The 23,992-nt window shown below is 42.2% G+C and overlaps 1 pseudogene; it reads right to left on the reverse strand.

Annotated features, from left to right (window-relative positions):
• Window positions 1–12,563: 12,563 nt before the first annotated feature.
• Window positions 12,564–12,684, reverse strand: LOC145409590 (5S ribosomal RNA; annotated as a pseudogene).
• Between the last annotated feature and the right edge of the window lie 11,308 nt (window positions 12,685–23,992).

Below are 23,992 nucleotides of genomic sequence, written 5' to 3' on the forward strand. Positions count from 1 at the left end.
TTCTTTTGAGCAGTAACGTGGGTGACACTCTCAAGAGTTCCTGTGCTAATTTCCTGTCAGATGGTTTTGTCAGTCCTCTGGACAGTAATGACAGGAAATCAGTTAAAATATATCGTGATACAGGTGCTTGCCAATCCCGTATCTGACCAGTGTTCTAGGCTCTAATGTTAATTCCTCTGATGAAACTGTAATCTTACAAGTTGTAGGGAATAATTACTTCTCTGTCCCTCTGTACACAGTGAATTTAGAGTCTGGTTTTGTTAATGGTTCCGTTATGGTTGGGTTGGTTGAGACACTCCCTATGTCAGGTGTAACTTTCTTACTTGGAAATGATATTGGTGAAAGTCAAGTGTGTCCAGCTCCTCAGTTGTCTAGTGAACCAGTGGCTGCGACCCAGGATTGTGATGTCCCTGACGTGTTCTCTGCATGTGCTGTCACTAGGGCTAAGTCTAAAGTTACTGGTGACTTAGACGATAATGATGATGATGTTATCCTAGCTGACACTTTTCTTGCTAATTTGGACCACTCACCAGATGAGGCAGTACCCCGTAGTGTTGATAATTTGTCTCGTCAAGAGTTGGTTGAGTTGCAGGTTGCTGACCCTGAGTTGCAAGGTCTAGCTAACTCTGCTTGCAGTGAGGAAGAGTCAGGTAGTGCTTCTACTTGTTATTATATAAAGTCAGGAGTACTTATGAGGAAGTGGAGACCCCCAACAGCATCAGCCGACTGTGAATGGGAGGTTGTACATCAAGTTGTCATCCCTCGTGTTTGTAGGCAGGATATCATTAGAGTGGCTCATGATTCCAGTTTGGCAGGACACCTTGGAGTGAGGAAGACTGTGGCACGCATTTTGAAACACTTCTACTGGCCAGGTATCTTCAGAGATTTTTTCTGGTATTGTAAGTCTTGTCACACCTGTCAAGTTGTGGGGAAGTGTAATCAGACCGAAAAGGTTGCACCTCTAGTTCCCATTCCTCCTTTTGAGGCGCCTTTCACCCGTGTGTTGGTGGATATTGTGGGCCCTCTTCCTTAGACTTCTTCGGGATTTTCTTATGTGTTGACCCTGATTGATATGGCTACTCGTTATCCTGAAGCCATTCCACTTAGAAATATCTCAGCAAAGAACGTGGTTAAGGAAATGCTGGGGTTCTTCACCAAGTTTGGTCTGCCCAAGGAGGTACAGTCAGACCAGGGAAGTAATTTCATGTCAAATATTTTCAAGCAGTCTCTGAAAGAGTTGGGCATCACCCAGATCACGTTTTCAGCTTACCATCCCCAGACCCAAGGAGCGTTGGAGAGATATCATCAAACACTCAAATCGATGCTCAAGAAATACTGTTTGGAACATCAGAAAGACTGGGATAAAGGTCTTCCATTCGTTGTATTTGCCGCAAGAGAATCTCCAAATGAATCACTGGGCTTCTCACCCTTTGAACTAATGTTTGGCCATGAAGTAAGAGGACCCCTTAAGCTACTCAAGGAATGCTGGCTGTCGGAGGAAGATGACGTCAACCTGCTGGAGTATGTGATGAAGTTCAAAGAATGGCTGTCCACTGCTTTACAGCTGGCGAGAGAGAATTTAGGAGCTGCTCAGGAGAAGATGAAGACTTGCTATGATAAGAAGTCCAGGTTACGCCACTTTCAGCCAGGAGATCAGGTTTTGATTCTGCTACCGGTGCATGTGCAACCTCTTCAAGTCAAGTTTAGTGGTCCTTATTTCGTGGAGAAGAAACTCAGTGATGTCAACTCTGTCATCGCCACACCAGATCGTAGAAAGAACAAGCAACTTTGTCACATCAACATGCTAAAGTTATATCACAGGCGGGACGAAAATAACCCAGTCTGCACTGTAGCTGTTCCACCCGAGTCTGCAAGTGAAGTTCTCCCATGCAGCATGAGTCTGAGTGATAGTTTGGGGAAGAATCCTGATATCATGAATGATCTCCAGACTAAGCTTTCTCATCTAGCTCCCGAGGAAAGGCAGGAGTTTTCGGCATTACTGCAGGAGTACCCGCAAGTGTTCCGTGCCACTCCAGGAAGAACCACTGTGTTGATGCATGGTGTCGATGTTGGAGACGCAAAGCCAATTAAACTGCCTCCTTACCGTGTGAACCCAATGAAAGTTCCTCTCATCCAGAAGGAGCTTGGCTACCTGTTGGACCACAAGATGATTGAGCCCTGTCAGAGTGAGTAGTTCTCCTGTCACTCTAGTCCCTAAGCCAGGTGGGTCACAGCAGCTTTGCATCGACTACAGACGTGTTAATCAAATAACCAAAACAGACACTTACCCTCTCCCTCGTGTGGAAGATTGCATAGACAAGATCGGAAAGGCTAGGTACATAAGTAAGTTTGATTTGTTAAAGGGATACTGGCAAGTACCTATGACTGAACGTGCTAGGGAAATCTCATGTTTTGTAACACTAGGAAAGACTTGCATGTTCTGTAATGCCATACGGTATGAAGAATGCACCAGCCACATTTCAGAAGCTCATGAATGTTGTAACAGAGGGTTTGGCAGGGTGTGCTGTTTATATTGATGATGTATTAATCATCAGTGACAACTGGAAAGATCACCTATGCCATGTCAGTAAATTTCTTGAGCGTTTGGTTCAGGCTAATCTTGTAGCTAATTTATCAAAGTGTGAGTTTGGTGAAGCTAAAGTTCAGTACCTTCAGTGCGTAATTGGTGATGAACACGTTGCACAAACAAGAGCTAAGGTTCAGGTTATAAGTGATCTTCCCAGACCTAAAAGTAGGAAAGAGCTACAGAGATTTTTGGGAATGGTAGGTTATTACAGGAGATTTGTTCTTAACTTTTCAATTCTTGTATCACCACTTACAGACCTACTGAAAAAGGGAGTTAAATTTGTCTGGACCAATAACTGTGAATCCTCTTTCAGTAAACTTAAAGTTATCCTATTAACCCTTTCAGGCACAGTCGCGCGATTCGCGTGATGTCGGCTTGCACTCCGCCAGACACAGTCACGCGACTCGCGTCCTTAAGGCCCCTTCAAGGCCCAAAAATATTCGTCAGAAAAAAACTTATAGGCCGATTTGCGTGATTTTTTGGCGCGTCTTAGGGTAGCCAAGGCCTACTGGAGGTAAGTCATTGGCAACACTGCTTTGCCTTATCAGCCTCAGCCCGCTCCCTCCAACCTCAGTGTTTGTTGAGCAGTCAGCCAGTGATGTTTGACAGCTCGTGGTTCCCTTTAAATCGTCCATAATTCTCCTCCTCTTGCCCAAGGCAAAGACCCTATTGAATCAGTGAGATAATACATTGTATGTGAACATATAGTGATGTGATATTGTTGATGGAACATTCATATATGTATTGAAAAGCAATTCTGGCCGTTAGCAATCGTTGGGCCTTGGAGCCAGACACATGGTCAGTGTAGCGGGGTTGCACCACTCCACCCCCCCGTAGGCCGTATGGCGTGAGTGGAAATACGTATATAAATGAAGCCAAGGCATAAATATATATTGTGTGAAACATACTGTGGATGGCTTGGTGAAATTATGGAGCCAGCAAGCGTTATGTGTGGCATGAAACAGTGTTGTGAAGGGGCAAACCTGAAGTTGGGAGGAGAATTACCGGTGTTTTTAGGGCTGGAATTATTGTGATTCTGATAGTGTAAATGCGTATGGAATTGTATGAAATATACGTCAAACAAGCTGCGAGTTTCCGTGAACGAGTGTGGTGTGTGCTAAAAATAGCGTTGCCTCATACTCTCAGGGAGCAGCTGACTCACACACACACTACATAACTCCTTATCTTCAAATCCGTGGTCTAACTGGATCAACACCCCTGGAGGAAGTGAGTTCTGCAAATTTTGTTGATATATGTAATAATCTATTACCATTACCTCTCACACTTTCAGACAAATATCCATTTTCTCCTACAGATTACACATGAAAGAAAGTAAATCTCCACAGCAGTAACTATAGAAGAGTTATGTTTATGTGTAGTAGGTTATAACAATAGAAAAAAACATCCATGGAAGATGTAATAGTCTGTACAGATAGGGGAAAAAGAAAGTTAGTAGCATAGTCTTCAGGCCGGTGTGCGAGGAAGAAACAGTGTGTGTAAAAGTTGGTAGCGATCGGAAGAGTAACCTCACTTTGTCGGCCAATTACTCGAAAACTATTAGACTTATCGATTTCCTGTTACAACCATCATCAATACCACTAAATTCTACGTAAGATCAATACCAGAATGTAAGCCTTTGGTAGCGTTTTGGGGGGTAAAAGGCGAGAGAAATGTTTTTGTTCCTAGCGGTTGTTGTGTGACATGACAAGCGCTCGGAGTAATAACATCATTTTGTCGGCCAGTTACTCGAAAACTATTAGACTTATCGATTTCCTGTTACAACCATCATCAATATCACTAAATTCTATGTATGATCAATACCAAAATGTAAGCCTTTTGTAGCGTTTTGGGGGATAAAAGGCGAGGGAAATGTTTTTTTTTCCCCTCGCGTTTATCAGTGACATTCGCTCGGAGTAATAACCTCACTTTGTCGGCCAATTACTCGAAAACTATTAGACTTATCGATTTTCTGTTACAACCATCATCAATACCACTAAATTCTACGTGTAATCAATACCCGAATGTAAGCCTTTGGTAGCGTTTTGGGGGTAAAAGGCGAGGGAAATGTTTTTCCTCGCATTTGTTATCAGTGACAAGCGCTCGGAGTAATAACCTCACTTTGTCGGCCAATTACTCGAAAACTGTTTGACTTATCGATTTTCTGTAACAACCATGATCTATACCACTAAATTCTACGTATGATCAATACCAAAATGTAAGCATTATGTTACGTTTTGTGCGATAAAAGACGGTGGAAATGAGTGTCTCTTCCCGGCTGTTACCATTGAGAAAGGCTCGTAGTAATACTCTCATTTTCTCTGCCAATTACTCGGAAACTATTGGACGTATCGATTTCACGTTTGAACCATGATGAAGAGCAGGAAATTCTATATATGTACAATACATAAAAATGTAATATTTCTCATAAGAATTCGTGGTTACGTAGACGGGAACATTGCGTACGCCATGCGCGCATCACGAAAGTCAATCACGCACGGAGTGCCTTGTACCTTTTTCGATTTACTCGAGAACTATGAGGCGTATGGGGTTTTCCCGTCACAGTGGGAAAGCTGGATAATGGGGGCATATTACTATGTAATAAAAACGTTAGGTCCCTGGGAAAACTTAGCTCTCAGAGGTCAGTGAAAATTTTTCGAAAATGGCTCTCAGTTTTTGACCATTTTCTCGAAAAGTATACATCGTATCTAAACCAGATTGGTTTCGTTAGAAAGCTGATGAAATTCTCTATGAAAAAATATTAGATCATTTTCCTGTAGGATGGAAAACATTCAAACGGTGATGTTGGGAAGTCAAAAATGTTTACTCGACATGCCTTCCAGGGCTCATAACTTTCTGTGCTGTTGTTTTCCTGTGTTTTGGTCATGTTTATCAGATAGAACAAACATCCATGCATACCTGGACATAGGTTTCATGGGAATACATTGATTTTTTGGGGGCGAAAATAAGGCAAGAATGTGTTTCATTCGCTCAAATTTGCTCAAATTTGCCGCGCGCGCGCTCACCGGCCGGGCGGCTTCGTAGTCGAAATTCCGGGATCAGAAAACTTATTGAAACTTATCGTGCGCGAAAGGGTTAAGTCAGCCAGTGCTCGCTACTCCAAATTTTGCTAAGCCTTTTAAGATGGCTGTTGACGCAAGTGATACAGGAGCTGGGGCTGTTTTGCTGCAAGAGGATGATCAGGGTATTGAACACCCTGTATCTTATTACAGTAAGAAGTTCACTCCACCTCAAAAGAACTACTCAACTATTGAGAAAGATCTTTTGGCCTTGATTTTGGGTTTACAGCATTTTTCATTTCATTTGTGTTCTGGTTTTGACCCCATAGTCATTTATACCGATCATAACCCACTGAAATTCCTTAGTAAGTTTAAAGATAAAAATCAGAGATTGACAAGATCGAGTTTACTTCTTCAGGAGTATTCATTAGACATACAGCATGTCAAGGGGAAAGAAAATGTTATTGCAGATTGCTTATCTAGACTTTAGACAGATTGTTTTAGAGTAATAAGAAATTTCCTTTGTAAATTTCTTTTTCTTTGTGGGGAGGTGTTACATAGCCTATGATTTCATCATCCTTTGTATAATTCTAACGTACAGTATGCTGCATGTTTGATCACGATTCGCCTCGTGGCTTCCATAGTGACCAGGCTAGCGTGTTTTACCTCACTCCCCCCTTCTCCCCCTTGTATTAGAGTAAGTCGTTCTTTCTGTTGTTCAGAGCAGGAGTGTCAACTCTTTGTCCTCTGTGCCTTCATTTGCGCGTCCTTCTTGCAAGTTGTATCAAGCTCTGCCGGCCCCTATGTAATGAGCTCAGTCTCTGCGTTAATTGCCACTTAGATCTACTCCTCATTTTGTTCACATCTCTGTCCTCCCCTGTACAGTTGTTATTATTTTTGTGAGTGCTCAGGAAGTCTCCAACCATCTAGCTGCTGTGTGATTTGAGTATAAGTGTTATTACATTTTTTCTTGTACTTTATAACATGACATGTTAATTCGTAGGCCTAGTGAGGTTTTTGTGATTCATGTGTTTTAGGTGTCAGCCATTATTAATAATATTTTGAATCTGTAATAATATATCTTGCATTAACTGAGCATTATCCGATTTTCTCATTTTATCAGGGCTGACTTAGATAAATTTACTCTTGCTAATTTTGTGTTAATAGAGGCTATTGCAGTTACCCATATATTTAACCTGTTTTTTGTCATTACATTATCCTTATGAGTCCTGAATGTTTAGTTGTTAGTTTCAGCATTAAACTTTAACTTGTAATTTTACTTAACTCTTTTGTTTTGAACCTGGAACTTTTGCGAGACAGTAGTGATTTTAGTATTCTCACTTGAAGTGTTCATTATCTCTCTCTGTTTCGTAACATAAATTTGGCGACCTCTTGTCAGGATATTCAGGATATTATCATAAGGATATTGCTTGATATTTTGTTACTGTGATTTATTCATGATGTCCACTATTACTACTCTTGAAGCCAAAGATTTTTTGTCAAATGTGCAAACAGTGTGTGATGTAGAAAACAGAACAAAGAGTAAACTTAAGCTTGTTGCTCAACAATTGGGAATTGCTGTTCGCTCTCATCAGTCTAAAGATCTAATTGTCGAAATGATTAATAAAAGCTTGTTTAATGTAACTCCTCCAGATGATCAAACACAGATTGAAATAGCTGAGTTACAGCTAGCCCTGCAGGAGGCTCGTGCTAAGGAGGCTGAGTTTCAGGCACGTTCTAAGGAGGCACAGGCACAAATTGAAATTGCTTGGATTCAGGCAGACCATGAGTATTGCATGAAACAAGGTGGAACTGGATCATCTAGCTCTGATGATTTTGCTGTGACTAAAAATGTTAAACTTGTCCCTCCTTTTAATGAATCTGATTTAACAAAGTATTTTCAGTTGTTTGAGAGGGTAGCTACAGGTTTTAATTGGCCCAAGGAGTATTGGCCAGTACTCCTTCAAACTGTTTTCACCGGTAAGCTCAAGTAACTTATGCATCTTTGCCTCAGGATCAATCTGATAATTATGATGTAGTTAAGAGCTTGATTCTTAAGGCCTATGAGCTTGTTCCTGAAGCCTATAGAGTAAAATTTAGGACAATTTATAAGCAAGATAAGCAATCCCATGTTAAGTATGCAAAAATCAAAGAAGATCTGTTAGAGCAGTGGTTAAATTCTAAGAATGTGGATTCTGATTTTGGTAAATTTAAGCAGATGATTTTGCTGTAGGACTTCAAAAGGTGTATTAATAAAGATGTAAGCCTATATCTTGATGAGAAAAGAATATATAATTTGTCTGATGCTGCAGTTTTGGCTGATGAATATGTTCTCTCTCACAAGAGATATTCTAAAGAAAAAAGGAAAGCTGAGAGTAAGGACGTTCCCTCTACTCAGAGTACAGGTAACAGAAAAGAGAATAAAGATGATGTTTCTCAGGAAGTAAATACCAGCTTCACCTCTAGATTCCTGAAAAGTAAATGTACTTATTGTAGTAAGCTTGGTCATACTACGGAGAAATGTTTCAGGAGACAGCGTGATGTGAACAAAAAGGAGTCTTTAAATATTCAGTCAATTGGTCTAGTGTCCACCCTTGAGAGTTCCCAGAATTCTTTAACTGAGTTAACTGAACCTGCTTTGAGGGGTAAATTAAATTCTCATGATGGAGCTCTTCTTTTGAGCAGTAACGTGGGTGACACTCTCAAGAGTTCCTGTGCTAATTTCCTGTCTGATGGTTTTGTCAGTCCTCTGGACAGTAATGACAGGAAATCAGTTAAAATATATCGTGATACAGGTGCTTCCCAATCCCGTATGCTGACCAGTGTTCTAGGCTCTAATGTTAATTCCTCTGATGAAACTGTAATCTTTCAAGTTGTAGGGAATAATTACTTCTCTGTCCCTCTGTACACAGTGAATTTAGAGTCTGGTTTTGTTAATGGTTCCGTTATGGTTGGGTTGGTTGAGACACTCCCTATGTCAGGTGTAACCTTCTTACTTGGAAATGATATTGGTGAAAGTCAAGTGTGTCCAGCTCCTCAGTTGTCTAGTGAACCAGTGGCTGCGACCCAGGATTGTGATGTCCCTGACGTGTTCTCTGCATGTGCTGTCACTAGGGCTAAGTCTAAAGTTACTGGTGACTTGGAGGATAATGATGATGATGTTATCCTAGCTGACACTTTTCTTGCTAATTTGGACCACTCACCAGATGAGGCAGTACCCCGTAGTGTTGATAATTTGTCTCGTCAAGAGTTGGTTGAGTTGCAGGTTGCTGACCCTGAGTTGCAAGGTCTAGCTAACTCTGCTTGCAGTGAGGAAGAGACAGGTATTGCTTCTACTTGTTATTATATAAAGTCAGGAGTACTTATGAGGAAGTGGAGACCCCCAACAGCATCAGCCGACTGTAAATGGGAGGTTGTACATCAAGTTGTCATCCCTCGTGTTTGTAGGCAGGATATCATTAGAGTGGCTCATGATTCCAGTTTGGCAGGACACCTTGGAGTGAGGAAGACTGTGGCACGCATTTTGAAACACTTCTGTTGGCCAGGTATCTTCAGAGATTTTTCCTGGTATTGTAAGTCTTGTCACACCTGTCAAGTTGTGGGGAAGTGTAATCAGACCGAAAAGGTTGCACCTCTAGTTCCCATTCCTCCTTTTGAGGCGCCTTTCACCCGTGTGTTGGTGGATATTGTGGGCCCTCTTCCTTAGACTTCTTCGGGATTTTCTTATGTGTTGACCCTGATTGATATGGCTACTCGTTATCCTGAAGCCATTCCCCTTAGAAATATCTCAGCAAAGAACGTGGTTAAGGAAATGCTGGGGTTCTTCACCAAGTTTGGTCTGCCCAAGGAGGTACAGTCAGACCAGGGAAGTAATTTCTTGTCAAATATTTTCAAGCAGTCTCTGAAAGAGTTGGGCATCACCCAGATCACGTCTTCAGCTTACCATCCCCAGACCCAAGGAGCGTTGGAGAGATATCATCAAACACTCAAATCGATGCTCAAGAAATACTGTTTGGAACATCAGAAAGACTGGGATAAAGGTCTTCCATTCGTTGTATTTGCCGCAAGAGAATCTCCAAATGAATCACTGGGCTTCTCACCCTTTGAACTAATGTTTGGCCATGAAGTAAGAGGACCCCTTAAGCTACTCAAGGAATGCTGGCTGTCGGAGGAAGATGACGTCAACCTGCTGGAGTATGTGATGAAGTTCAAAGAATGGCTGTCCACTGCTTTACAGCTGGCGAGAGAGAATTTAGGAGCTGCTCAGGAGAAGATGAAGACTTGCTATGATAAGAAGTCCAGGTTACGCCACCTTCAGCCAGGAGATCAGGTTTTGATTCTGCTACCGGTGCATGTGCAACCTCTTCAAGCCAAGTTTAGTGGTCCTTATTTCGTGGAGAAGAAACTCAGTGATGTCAACTCTGTCATCGCCACACCAGATCGTTGAAAGAACAAGCAACTTTGTCACATCAACATGCTAAAGTTATATCACAGGCGGGACGAAAATAACCCAGTCTGCACTGTAGCTGTTCCACCCGAGTCTGCAAGTGAAGTTCTCCCATGCAGCATGAGCCTGAGTGATAGTTTGGGGAAGAATCCTGATATCATGAATGATCTCCAGACTAAGCTTTCTCATCTAGCTCCCGAGGAAAGGCAGGAGTTTTCGGCATTACTGCAGGAGTACCCGCAAGTGTTCCGTGCCACTCCAGGAAGAACCACTGTGTTGATGCATGGTGTCGATGTTGGAGACGCAAAGCCAATTAAACTGCCTCCTTACCGTGTGAACCCAATGAAAGTTCCTCTCATCCAGAAGGAGCTTGGCTACCTGTTGGACCACAAGATGACTGAGCCCTGTCAGAGTGAGTAGTTCTCCTGTCACTCTAGTCCCTAAGCCAGGTGGGTCACAGCAGCTTTGCATCGACTACAGACGTGTTAATCAAATAACCAAAACAGACACTTACCCTCTCCCTCGTGTGGAAGATTGCATAGACAAGATCGGAAAGGCTAGGTACATAAGTAAGTTTGATTTGTTAAAGGGATACTGGCAAGTACCTATGACTGAACGTGCTAGGGAAATCTCATGTTTTGTAACACTAGGAAAGACTTGCATGTTCTGTAATGGCATATGGTATGAAGAATGCACCAGCCACATTTCAGAAGCTCATGAATGTTGTAACAGAGGGTTTGGCAGGGTGTGCTGTTTATATTGATGATGTATTAATCTTCAGTGACAACTGGAAAGATCACCTATGCCATGTCAGTAAATTTCTTGAGCGTTTGGTTCAGGCTAATCTTGTAGCTAATTTATCAAAGTGTGAGTTTGGTGAAGCTAAAGTTCAGTACCTTGAGTGCGTAATTGGTGATGGACACGTTGTACCACCAGGAGCTAAGGATCAGGTCATAAGTGATCTTCCCAGACCTAAAAGTAGGAAAGAGCTACAAAGATTTTTGAGTATGGTAGGTTCTTACAGGAGATTTGTTCTTAACTTTTCAATTCTTGTATCACCACTTACAGACCTACTGAAAAAGGGAGTTAAATTTGTCTGGACCGATAACTGTGAATCCTCTTTCAGCAAACTTAAAGCTATCCTATTAAGTCAGCCAGTGCTCGCTACTCCATATTTTGCTAAGCCTTTTAAGATGGATGTTGACGCAAGTGATACAGGAGCTGGGGCTGTTTTGCTGCAAGAGGATGATCAGGGTATTGAACACCCTGTATCTTATTACAGTAAGAAGTTCACTCCACCTCAAAAGAACTACTCAACTATTGAGAAAGATCTTTTGGCCTTGATTTTGGGTTTACAGCATTTTTCATTTCATTTGTGTCCTGGTTTTGACCCCATAGTCATTTATACCGATCATAACCCACTGAAATTCCTTAGTAAGTTTAAAGATAAAAATCAGAGATTGACAAGATGGAGTCTACTTCTTCAGGAGTATTCATTAGACATACAGCATGTCAAGGGGAAAGAAAATGTTATTGCAGATTGCTTATCTAGACTTTAGACAGATTGTTTTAGAGTAATAAGAAATTTCCTTTGTAAATTTCTTTTTCTTTGTGGGGAGGTGTTACATAGCCTATGATTTCATCATCCTTTGTATAATTCTAACGTACAGTATGCTGCATGTTTGATCACGATTCGCCTCGTGGCTTCCATAGTGACCAGGCTAGCGTGTTTTACCTCACTCCCCCCTTCTCCCCCTTGTAGTAGAGTAAGTCGTTCTTTCTGTTGTTCAGAGCAGGAGTGTCAACTCTTTGTCCTCTGTGCCTTCATTTGCGCGTCCTTCTTGCAAGTTGTATCAAGCTCTGCCGGCCCCTATGTAATGAGCTCAGTTTCTGCATTCATTGCCACTTAGATCTACTCCTCATTTTGTTCACATCTCTGTCCTCCCCTGTACAGTTGTTATTATTTTTGTGAGTGCTCAGGAAGTCTCCAACCATCTAGCTGCTGTGTGATTTGAATATAAGTGTTATTACATTTTTTCTTGTACTGTATAGCATGACGTGTTAATTCGTAGGCCTAGTGAGGTTTTTGTGATTCATGTGTTTTAGGTGTCAGCCATTATTAATAATATTTTGTATCTGTAATAATATATCTTGCATTAACTGAGCATTATCCGGTTTTCTCATTTTATCAGGGCTGACTTAGATAAATTTCCTCTTGCTAATTTCGTGTTAATAGAGGCTATTGCAGTTAACCATATATTTAACCTGTTTTTTGTCATTACATTATCCTTATGAGTCCTGAATGTTTAGTTGTTATTTTGTGCATTAAACTTTAACTTGTAATTTTACCTAACTCTTTTGTTTTGAACCTGGAACTTTGCGGGACAGTAGTCCATCCATCCATCCATTGCCAGACGCCATGTATCCCAAACGGGGTGGTCAAGGGCTTAGAGTTAATTGTTTTACAGGGAGGGGCACTAATCCTCCACCAACCCCACTTGACACGTAGGGACGCCAACAGCATCTGGTGTTCCCAGGCGGTCACCCATCCATGTACTAACCAGACCCAACGTTGCTTAACTTCGCTGACCGGACGGGAAGCGGTGTACTCAACGTGGCATGGGACAGTAGTGATTTTTAGTATTCTCACTTGAAGTGTTCATTATCTCACTCTGCTCCGTAACAATATATATATATATATATATATATATATATATATATATATATATATATATATATATATATCCTCCAATCCTACCTTGCCCCATGAGGAGTGTAGGAGCCTGGAGCTAGGCAGTTGGTCCCAACATTTAAGATGAGAGTGACCAGCCTTATATATATATATATATATATATATATATTGTTACATAGCCTATGATTTCATCATCCTTTGTGTAATTTTAACGCACAGTTGCTGCATGTTTGATCACGAGCGTGTTCTGCCTCAGTCCCCCCCTTCTACCGTTATAGTAGAGTAAGTCGTTCTCTCTGTTATACTTTGCGGGATTTTCAGCTCTCTGTCCCCATGGCTTCATTTGCGCGTCCCTCTTACAAGTTGTATCAAGCTCTGCCAGCCCCTATATAATGAGCTCAGTCTCTGCATCATTGCCACTTAGATCTGCTCCTCATTTTGTTCACATTTCTGTCCTCCCCTGTACAGATATTATTATTGTGAGTGCTCAAGAAATCTCCAAACATCTAGCAGCTGTGTGTAATTTGAGGATAAGTGTTATTGCATTTTTTCTTGTACTTTGTAGCATAAGGTTAATTCTTAGGCCTAGTGAGGTTTTTGATTAATGTTGGGTTTTATATCAGTCATTTTAAATAATATTTTGTAACTGTAATAATTTATCTGCCATTCACTGAGTATTATCTGGTATCTCATTTAATCAGGGCTGACTTAGATAAATTTACTCTTGCTAATTTCGTGTTAATAGAGGCTATTGCAGTTAACCATGTATTTAACCTGTTTATTTGCCATTACATTATCCTTATGAGTTCTGAATGTTTTGTTGTTAGTTTGTGCATTAAACTTTAACTTGTAATTTTATCTAACTCTTTTGTTTTGAACCTGGAACTTTACGGGACAGTAGTGATTTTTTAGTATTCTCACATAAAGTGTACATTATCTTTCTCTGTTCCGTAACATAAATTTGGCGACCTCTTATCAGGATATTCAGGATATTATCATAAGGATATTGCTCGATATTTTGTGACTGTTACTTATTCATGATGTGTACTATTACTACGCTTGATGAAGCCAAGGATTTTTTGTCAAATGTGCAAACAGTGTTGGATGTAGAAAACAGAACAAAGAATGAACTTAAGCTTGTTGCTCATCAATTGGGAATTGCGGTTCGCTCTCATCATTCTAAAGATCAGATTCTTGACATGATTAATGAAACCTTGTTTAATGTAACTCCTCCAAATGAGCAAACGCAGATTGAATTAGCTAAGTTACAGCTAGCCCTGCAGGTGGCTCGTACTAAGGAGGCTGAGGCACAAGTTGAAATTGCTAGGATTCAGGCAGACCATGAGTATCGCATGAAACAAGGTGGAACTGGATCATCTAGCTCTGATGATTTTGATGTGGCTAAAAATGTTAAACTTGTCCCTCCTTTTAATGAATCTGATTTAACAAAGTATTTTCAGTTGTTTGAGAGGGTAGCTACAGGTTTTAATTGGCCTAAGGAGTATTGGCCAGTACTCCTTCCAACTGTTCTCACCGGTAAAGCTCAAGTAACTTATGCATCTTTGCCTCAGGATCAATCTGATAATTATGATGTAGTTAAGAGCTTGATTCTTAAGGCCTATGAGCTTGTTCCTGAAGCTTATAGAGTAAAATTTAGGACAATTTATAAGCAAGATAAGCAATCCCATGTTGAGTATGCAAAAATCAAAGAAGATCTGTTGGAGCAGTGGTTAAATTCTAAGAATGTGGATTCTGATTTTGACAAATTTAAGCAGATGATTTTGCTGGAGGACTTCAAAAGGTGTATTTATAAAGATGTAAGCCTATATCTTGATGAGAAAAGAATAGATAATTTGTCTGATGCTGCAGTTTTAGCTGATGAATATGTTCTCACTCACAAGAGATATTCTAGAGAAAAAGGGAAAGCTGAGAGTAAGTACGTTGCCTCTACTCAGAGTACAGGTAACAGGAAAGAGAATAAAGATGATGTTTCTCAGGAAGTAAATACCAGCTTCACCTCTAGATTTCAGAAAAGTAAATGTACTTATTGTAGTAAGCTTGGTCATACTACGGAGAGATGTTTCAGGAGACAGCGTGATGTGAACAAAAAGGAGTCTTTAAATATTCAGTCAATTGGTCTAGTGTCCACTCTTGAGAGTTCCCAGAATTCTTTAACTGAGTTAAGTGAACCTGCTTTGAGGGGTAACTTAAATTCTCATCATGGAGCTCCTCTTTTGAGCAGTAACGTGGGTGACACTCTCAAGAGTTCATGTGCTAATATCCTGTCTGATGGTTTTGTCAGTCCTCTGGACAGTAATGACAGGAAATCAGTTGAAATATATCGTGATACAGGTGCTTGCCAATCCCTTATGCTGACCAGTGTTCTAGGCTCTAATGTTAATTCCTCTGATGAAACTGTAATCTTACAAGGTGTAGGGAATAATTACTTCTCTGTCCCTCTGTGCAGAGTGAATTTAGAGTCTGGTTTTGTTAATGGTTCTGTTATGATTGGGTTGGTTGAGACACTCCCAATGTCAGGTGTAACTTTCTTACTTGGAAATGATATTGGTGGAAGTCAAGTGTGTCCAGCTCCTCAGTTGTCTAGTGAGCCAGTGGCTGTGTCCCAGGATTGTGATGTCCCTGATGTGTTCCCTGCATGTGCTGTCACTAGGGCTAAGTCTGAAGTTACTGGTGATTTACAGGATAATGATGATGATGATGTTATCCTAGCTGACACTTTTCTTGCTAATTTGGACCACTCACCAGATGAGGCAGTACCCCGTAGTGTTGATAATTTGTCTCGTCAAGAGTTGGTTGAGTTGCAGGTTGCTGACCCTGAGTTGAAAGGTCTAGCTAACTCTGCTTACAGTGAAGAAGAGTCAGCCGGTGCTTCTACTTGTTATTATGTAAAGTCAGGAGTACTTATGAGGAAGTGGAGACCCCCAACAGCAACAGCCGACTGTGAATGGGAGGTTGTACATCAAGTTGTCATCCCTCGTGTTTGTAGGCAGGATATCATTCGAGTGGCTCATGATTCCAGTTTGGCAGGACACCTTGGAGTGAGGAAGACTGTGGCACGCATTTTGAAACACTTCTACTGGCCAGGTATCTTCAGGGATGTTTCCTGGTATTGTAAGTCTTGTCACACCTGTCAAGTTGTGGGGAAGTGTAATCAGACCGAAAAGGTTGCACCTCTAGTTCCCATTCCTCCTTTTGAGGCGCCTTTCACCCGTGTGTTGGTGGATATTGTGGGTCCTCTTCCTAAGACTTCTTCAGGATTTTTTTATGTGTTGACCCTGATTGATATGGCTACTCGTTATCCTGAAGCCATTCCACTTAGAAACATCTCAGCAAAGAACGTGGTTAAGGAAATGCTAGGGTTCTTCACAAAGTTTGGTCTGCCCAAGGAGGTACAGTCAGACCGGGGAAGTAATTTCATGTCAAACGTTTTCAAGCAGTCTCTGAAAGAGTTGGGCATCACCCAGATCACGTCTTCAGCTTACCATCCCCAGACCCAAGGAGCGTTGGAGAGATATCATCAAACACTCAAATCGATGCTCAAGAAATACTGTTTGGAACATCAGAAAGACTGGGATAAAGGTCTTCCATTCGTTGTGTTTGCTGCAAGAGAATCTCCAAATGAATCACTGGGCTTCTCACCTTTTGAACTACTGTTTGGCCATGAAGTAAGAGGACCCCTTAAGTTACTCAAGGAATGCTGGCTGTCGGAGGAAGATGACGTCAACCTGCTGGAGTATGTGATGAAGTTCAAAGAACGGCTGTCCACTGCTTTACAGCTGGCGAGAGAGAATTTAGGAGCTGCTCAGGAGAAGATGAAGACTTGGTATGATAAGAAGTCCAGGTTACGCCACTTTCAGCCAGGAGATCAGGTTTTGATTCTGCTACCAGTTCATGGGCAACCTCTTCAAGCCAAGTTTAGTGGCCCTTATTTCGTGGAGAAGAAACTCAGTGATGTCAACTATGTCATCGCCACACCAGATCGTAGAAAGAGCAAGCAACTATGTCCCATCAACATGCTAAAGTTATATCACAGGCGGGACGAAAATAATCCAGTCTGCACTGTAGCTGTTCCACCCGAGTCTGCAAGTGAAGCTCTCCCATGCAGTATGAGCCTGAGTGATAGTTTGGGGAAGAATCCTGATATCATGAATGATCTCCAGACTAAGCTTTCTCATCTACCTCCCAAGGAAAGGCAGGAGTTTTCGGCATTACTGCAGGAGTACCCGCAAGTGTTCCGTGCCACTCCAGGAAGAACCACTGTGTTGATGCATGATGTCGATGTTGGAGACGCAAAGCCAATTAAATTGCCTCCTTACCGTGTGAACCCAGTGAAAGTTCCTCTCATCCAGAAGGAGCTTGGCTACCTGTTGGACCACAAGATGATTGAGCCCTGTCAGAGCGAGTGGAGTTCTCCTGTCACTCTAGTCCCTAAGCCAGGTGAGTCACAGAGGCTTTGCATCGACTACAGACGTGTTAATCAGATAACTAAAACAGACACTTACCCTCTCCCTCGTGTGGAAGATTGCATAGACAAGATCGGAAAGGCTAGGTTCATAAGTAAGTTTGATTTGTTAAAGGGATACTGGCAAGTACCTATGACTGAACGTGCTAGGGAGATCTCATGTTTTGTAACACTAGGAAAGACTTTTGCATGTTCCGTAATGCCCTATACAGATTGTTTTAGAGTAATAAGAAATTTCCTTTGTAAATTTCTTTTTTCTTTGTGGGGAGGTGTTACATAGCCTATGATTTCATCATCCTTTGTGTAATTTTAATGCACAGTTGCTGCATGTTTGATCACGAGCGCGTTCTGCCTCAGTCCCCCCCTTCTACCGTTATAGTAGAGTAAGTCGTTCTCTCTGTTATACTTTGCGGGATTTTCAGCTCTCTGTCCCCATGGCTTCATTTGCGCGTCCCTCTTACAAGTTGTATCAAGCTCTGCCAGCCCCTATATAATGAGCTCAGTCTCTGCATCATTGCCACTTAGATCTGCTCCTCATTTTGTTCACATCTCTGTCCTCCCCTGTACAGATATTATTATTGTGAGTGCTCAAGAAATCTCCAAACATCTAGCAGCTGTGTGTAATTTGAGGATAAGTGTTATTGCATTTATTCTTGTACTGTGTAGCATAAGGTTAATTCTTAGGCCTAGTGAGGTTTTTGATTAATGTTGGGTTTTATATCAGTCATTTTAAATAATATTTTGTAACTGTAATAATTTATCTGGCATTCACTGAGTATTATCTGGTATCTCATTTAATCAGGGCTGACTTAGATAAATTTACTCTTGCTAATTTAGTGTTAATAGAGGCTATTGCAGTTAACCATATATTTAACCTGTTTATTTGCCATTACATTATCCTTATGAGTTCTGAATGTTTTGTTGTTAGTTTGTGCATTAAACTTTAACTTGTAATTTTATCTAACTCTTTTGTTTTGAACCTGGAACTTTACGGGACAGTAGTGATTTTTTAGTATTCTCACTTAAAGTGTACATTATCTTTCTCTGTTCCGTAACAATATATATATATATATATATATATATATATATATATATATATATATACATATATATATATATATATATATATATATTTTCCACCTCATTATTCCTCTCTCCAGACAACCTTTCTCAGCCTTGGAGAGAAATTTCAAACTGTAAAAGTGAGATATAGTCGTTATTTACTCCTAATAAATAAATGAACAACAAATAAAGAGATAAATCTGAATGCAGCAGGAACAGAAATGAAAATACTGGGATGTTGTGGGTGTGAGGGTTTACTGAAGAGGGCTTTTGAGTTCTAACCCTTCACACTCAGTGGTTTGCAAATGACCATATCTACCTGTCTGTCTGTCTATCCATCCATCTATCTATGTGCAGTCGCCTCCAGGTGTCCTTTTACCCCCTGCCTTCCCACTCTCGTTCTTCTGGCAACGGCGAACTACTCATGTGGGTAGGAGGCAGACAGCAGAGAATTTTCTTGTTAAACATTTTGATACAATATGTCGACGTATTAAAATGTGAATGAATGATCTACAGAGGATATAAATAATACAATACTGTTAAGAAGCCGGATTGCTAGTTAGGTAGTGCTGGGGAATTCACGACGATTCTCGCATTTTTCCGTTACGAGTCAGAGTTGCCACATAGCCTACTGCTGCGAGTGAGGTACTTTGTAAAGTTATCCATTCATTCTTATTCTCTGTCTATTTTCTCTATCACATTTTATTTAGGTGATTGTTAAATTATGTAATTTAAATTCAGTTTGTATGCTAAAGAATTTAGAATGCTATGTAATGTAAGGAAACTGGAATATTTTGGATGTCTCCAATTTGGAAACTCTTGTTGCTAGGAGCAGGTACCAGCACATCCTTGAATGCTGGAGGAGCAAGGAAGGTTATAAAAGGATGGGGTAGAGAATAGAGGAGCTTCAGTTTAGCTTGCCTTGTGGCCTTGTGAAGTTAGCATAGCTCTGAAGTTGTGAACAGACAGTATAATTACTTGGTAAAATAAAGCCATCACAGGTGAGAAGACTGTGTTATTACGTGTGAGTTGATCTTGTGTGAGGCTCTGCTGTTGTACTCTGAATGGCTGGCCCTAGGAAGAATGATTCACTGGGTAACGTCCTTTCTATACTGAACTACTGCTGTTGGAACCTGTGGCAGTGTGGGACGTGGACATAATAATGGTGTCAGGAGTGGGATCAAAAAGTGTTGCAATGAATTAAATCTTCGATATGGAAGGTGTACAGACAAGAAGCCAATGTAGGCAGAAGGGGGTGTCTCCGGCTCCAATCATGTAGTTACAAGTACAAAATGAAGGGCAGAAAGAATTCAGTGAACAACTACAAGCACAAACTGAAGGCCAGAAAATACTCAGTGAATAAATATAAGCACAAACTTCAAGGCCAGAACGATCTCAGTGAACAAATATAAGCACAAACTCAAGGCCAGAAAGTGCTCAGCCAACAACTACAAACACAAACTGAAGGCCAGGAAGAACTCGGTGGAGAACTACAAGCACAAAGGGAACAACTACAGAAAGAGCATTATGAATGGCTTCAAGAAGCATTACAGGAGCAGCAGAAGGACTTGCAACTGAGGATGCAGGGACAGCTAGATGCTTTCATGGGGGAAATGAAGGAAGAACAGCAACAGCTGAAGGAGGAAGTAGATGCTGAGCTATAGCAATAGAAGTGTGAGGTCAGCAATAATGTGATAGAGTGCAGACAGCAGGTACACGACCAGATTAAGACAATGAGTGAGGGAACTGTGATGGAGTGTAGACAGTATGTCGACGACCAGTTGAAAACAATTTGTGAGAGAATGGAGGCTGTAGAGAAATCTTGGACTGCAGAGCCTCAGGTTAGTGTACAGGGAGCATAAGAAAAAAATGGACAGTGTATGGTGAATCCTGATGAATCCCAAGCATCTAAAGGTAGCATTACAGGGTTGAATATTCAGAATGTAGGAGTTTTAAGTCCCGGACATAAATTATTATGATGCCGAATTTTTAGTCCCTAAACCAGTGAAGTGCATGGTTATAATGGGGGTCCAATTAAAAAGAAACCTCAGGAATTTGATGGTAAATTATCTTCAGAAGCTTACCGTGCGCAGTTTGAGTTACTTGCTGATCAGAATGGTTTGGATGATAGGCAGAGGACAATGCAGCATGCTACTAGCCTCAAGGGTGCCGCAGTGGAGATTCTCAGCCAGATGTCAGTGGAGGAAAGGAACAGTTACCAGTCCCTAGTAGAGGTGTTGGAGCACAGACACGGGACCATGTACCAGACTAAGGTATATAGAGCATGATTCCAGACCTGTGTATGGGCTCGAGGCGAATCCCTTCAGCAATTTCCTCATGACCTAGAGAGTACGGCATGCAAGGGATACCCAGGAGCAACACCTGACCTCTTAGCTATTCTCCTGAGGTACCTGTTCACTGATGCTGCTGATAGTGCAGTGTTGAGAGTGCACATGAAGCAGGACAACCAAGAAGCATGCAAGAAGCACTAGCTAGGGCTCTGGAATTTGAGTCCTATGTCAGGTCTAGTACATTCTGTTTGCAGGCAGGACCTAGTACAGGATTCAAGGCAAGAAAGGGGCAGGTACATGAAGCAGAGAAATTTGATGGAAGTTGCTAGTATTGTGAAATGCCAGGACATAGGATCGAGAACTGCTACAAGTGGAAGAGGGAACCGAAGATCGGAGGAGGTTGGTGGTTCTGCGGGACGCCAAGACACAAGAAGGAGGATTGTTGCAAACAGATGAAGGAGCAAGAACAGAATAGTGCAAGGAAATCTACGATTGCAAGAAAAAAGTGTTGGACGTGTGGTGAGATGGGGCACTTCAGTTCTGATTGTTCAGAGAAGAAGGAGGCTATGAGGAAGGCCGCAGAAGACAAGAAAGAAGCAGAAAACTAGTAAGGGCTGGTGTCAAGGTGGCAACAACCAGCCAGTTTTTCCGAAGTAACCTCACCACTGAGAAAATGCAAGAAAACTGTGAATGACAGTGTGTAAGTAGACAAAAGAATAAACAACAAGAAGTTTTCCCTGATGATTGATTCAGCCTCAGAACAGACTTCCATGAGACCTGATAAGTTACGTCATTGGTATCTGCCTGAGTCTTCAGAACAATTGTGGCATAACTGGGCACTGCACAGAACTGAGGGGACCCTTGGATGTCCCGTTTGAAGTGGCAGGGCAAGAGGCCACACTTCCAGTCTACGTGGCAGAGATGGAGGATGCGTCTTCTTGGTCTGGACTATCTGATGTCCATGTGATGTGAGCTGGACTTCTATTTCATGAGGCTCAAGATTCAACGAAATTCAGTTCCTGTCACGGCAGTGAGATATACCAGTTCTGGCGGTGAGATGAGGGTGGTGCACACTACAGTGATACCCCCAAGATCAGAACTATTGCTCCAGTGTAAGGTGAGTGGCTCTTTTGACAGCTGTCTAGGGGTGGTGGAGCCTGATGGACAGTGCAAGACGAAGGCTGGAGTGATGGTGGGAAGTGCCAATTGTGGTGGCCAATTTCTCCTGTGAGACACAGATCAACGAGGGAGAAATCGTGAAACTGTACCAGGCACTGGACCCTGAGTGGCATCAGCAGAAGGCCTTTAAAAGGTATGTACTCATAGAACATGGGAATATGCCAGCCCACTTACAAGACCTGTTTTCATGGAGTTGACAGTGCCTGGATGACTCCCAAGCATGGCAGTTGAGGCAATTGCTAAGGACGTTTGCTGATATTTTCCACCTGAGACCTAGACCTGGGATGCACAGATCTGGAGGAGCATTGCATCAACACCAAGGATCACAATCGATTAAACAGCCAACTCGGAGGATAGCACCAGCTCAGCAGCAAGAAATGGAGTAGGTGATGGAGAATTTTCAAAGTCAGGGAGTGATAGAAAAGTCCAGCCGTCCTTGCATCAGCATTTGTTCTGATAAGGAAGAAGGATGGCTCAGTAAGGTGTTGTGTGGATTATTGAGCCCTAATGAGGTGGCAGGGAAGGCTGCATACCCCTTTCCAAGAATTGATGACGCTCTAGATGTTATGTTAGGTGCCAAGTGGTTCTCCACCCTAAGCATGAAACCAGGATATTACCAGGTCAAAGTTGCAAAGACGGACAAGGAGAAAACAGGCTTTTCCTAAGGGCGGGGTTTATGGCAGTTCAAAGTGATGCCAGTTGGCCTGTGCAACTCCCCTGCCACTTCTGAGCATCTCATGGACTGAATACTAGAAGCTATGCACTGGCAGACAATTCTTATTCGTCTTGATGATGTAACTGTATTTGGGTGAAGTTTAAACCAGGAATTGGAGAGGCTGGTGGAGGCGCAGAATCCGAGCAGCGCACCTCAAGCTGAACCGCAAGGAGTGTTACTTGTTCCAGAAAGAAGTAACGTACCTGGGACACATTGTAAGCGAGGGCGATGTCCGTACTGACCCGGAGAAGATGGCAGCTGTGAAAAACTGGCCGGTTCTAACTTGTGTGAAGGAGCTATGGAGTTTTCTGGGTTTGTGTACCTAGTAACGGCGTTTTGTCAAGGACTTTGTAATGATTGCTGTGCCTCTGCACAAGTTGTTAGGAAAGAGGCAGAAGTTTATGTGGACTGCAGTCACGCAGAAGGCCTTTGATGAACTCAAGCATGCATTGGCATGCTCTCCAATGTTGCCATATGCAAATCTGAGTCAGCCATTCATCCTGGACTGTGACACTAGTGACCATGGCATTGGTGGAGTCCTGTTGCAGAGGAAAGATGACAAACAGTATGTGGTGGCATATTACAACCCACCAGAATGGAACTACTGTGTGACCCAGAAGGAGCTCTTGGCAGTGATGTAGAGCCTTGACTTTTTCCGTCCCTACTTGTATGGGTCCTACTTCATCACGACAGACCATGCAGCATTCAAGTGGCTGATGACATTAAAAAATCTGGAAGGACAACTCACATGCTGTCTCAAGCAGCTGGACCAGCACACCTATGAGCTACAACACAGGCCAGGGTGGGCACATGGCAATGCTGACAGTCTGCGTTGTTGGCCTTGTGACCCAGTTTGCAAGCAGTGTAGTGGGAAAGATCTTAGCAAGAAATGCAGCCGTACCACAGTGACAAGACCAGTGTCAGCTGAGGAAGACTGAAGAAGATGTAAATGGAGGATACAAATTTACATCCAGTGCTAGAGTGGCTGCAGCAGAGTACAGTGTGACCATCTTGGGAGGAGGTTTCTCGGCTCAGCCCTGCTACTAAGAGCTACTTGAGTCAGTGGGACCTTCTTCATTTGAAGATTGGATTACTGGAGCGTCAGTAGGAGACACCCGATGGCCTCAGCAAATATTGCCAACTGGTGGTTGCTAAGAAAATGAGGTCTGAGGTCTGAAAAGAGTCTAAAAACCGGATTACTAGTGGGCATCTGGGAGTGAAGAAAACTCTTAAGTCGGCTGCGACAGAGGTTCTACTGAACTGGCTTCCATCAGGATGTTGAAGAGTGCTGTCGGGCCTGTGATGTATGCTGTGCCAAGAAGGGGTGAGTGTGCCCCTCTCCAGCTGTACCAAGTGGGTGCACCAATGGAAGGAGTTGCAGTGGACATCTGTTGAATCACTGCCACTCACTGAAAGAGGAGGCTGGTATACTCGTATATGTTGCCATGAACTACTTCACAATGTGGCCAAGAGCCTATGCCATCCCCTATCAAGAAGCCACAACTGTTGCTCAGGTGTT

Source organism: Coenobita brevimanus, chromosome 81 (assembly GCF_032717465.1).
Source record: "Coenobita brevimanus isolate Jiangsu-jjx chromosome 81, ASM3271746v2, whole genome shotgun sequence".
NCBI classification, from domain to species: domain Eukaryota; kingdom Metazoa; phylum Arthropoda; class Malacostraca; order Decapoda; family Coenobitidae; genus Coenobita; species Coenobita brevimanus.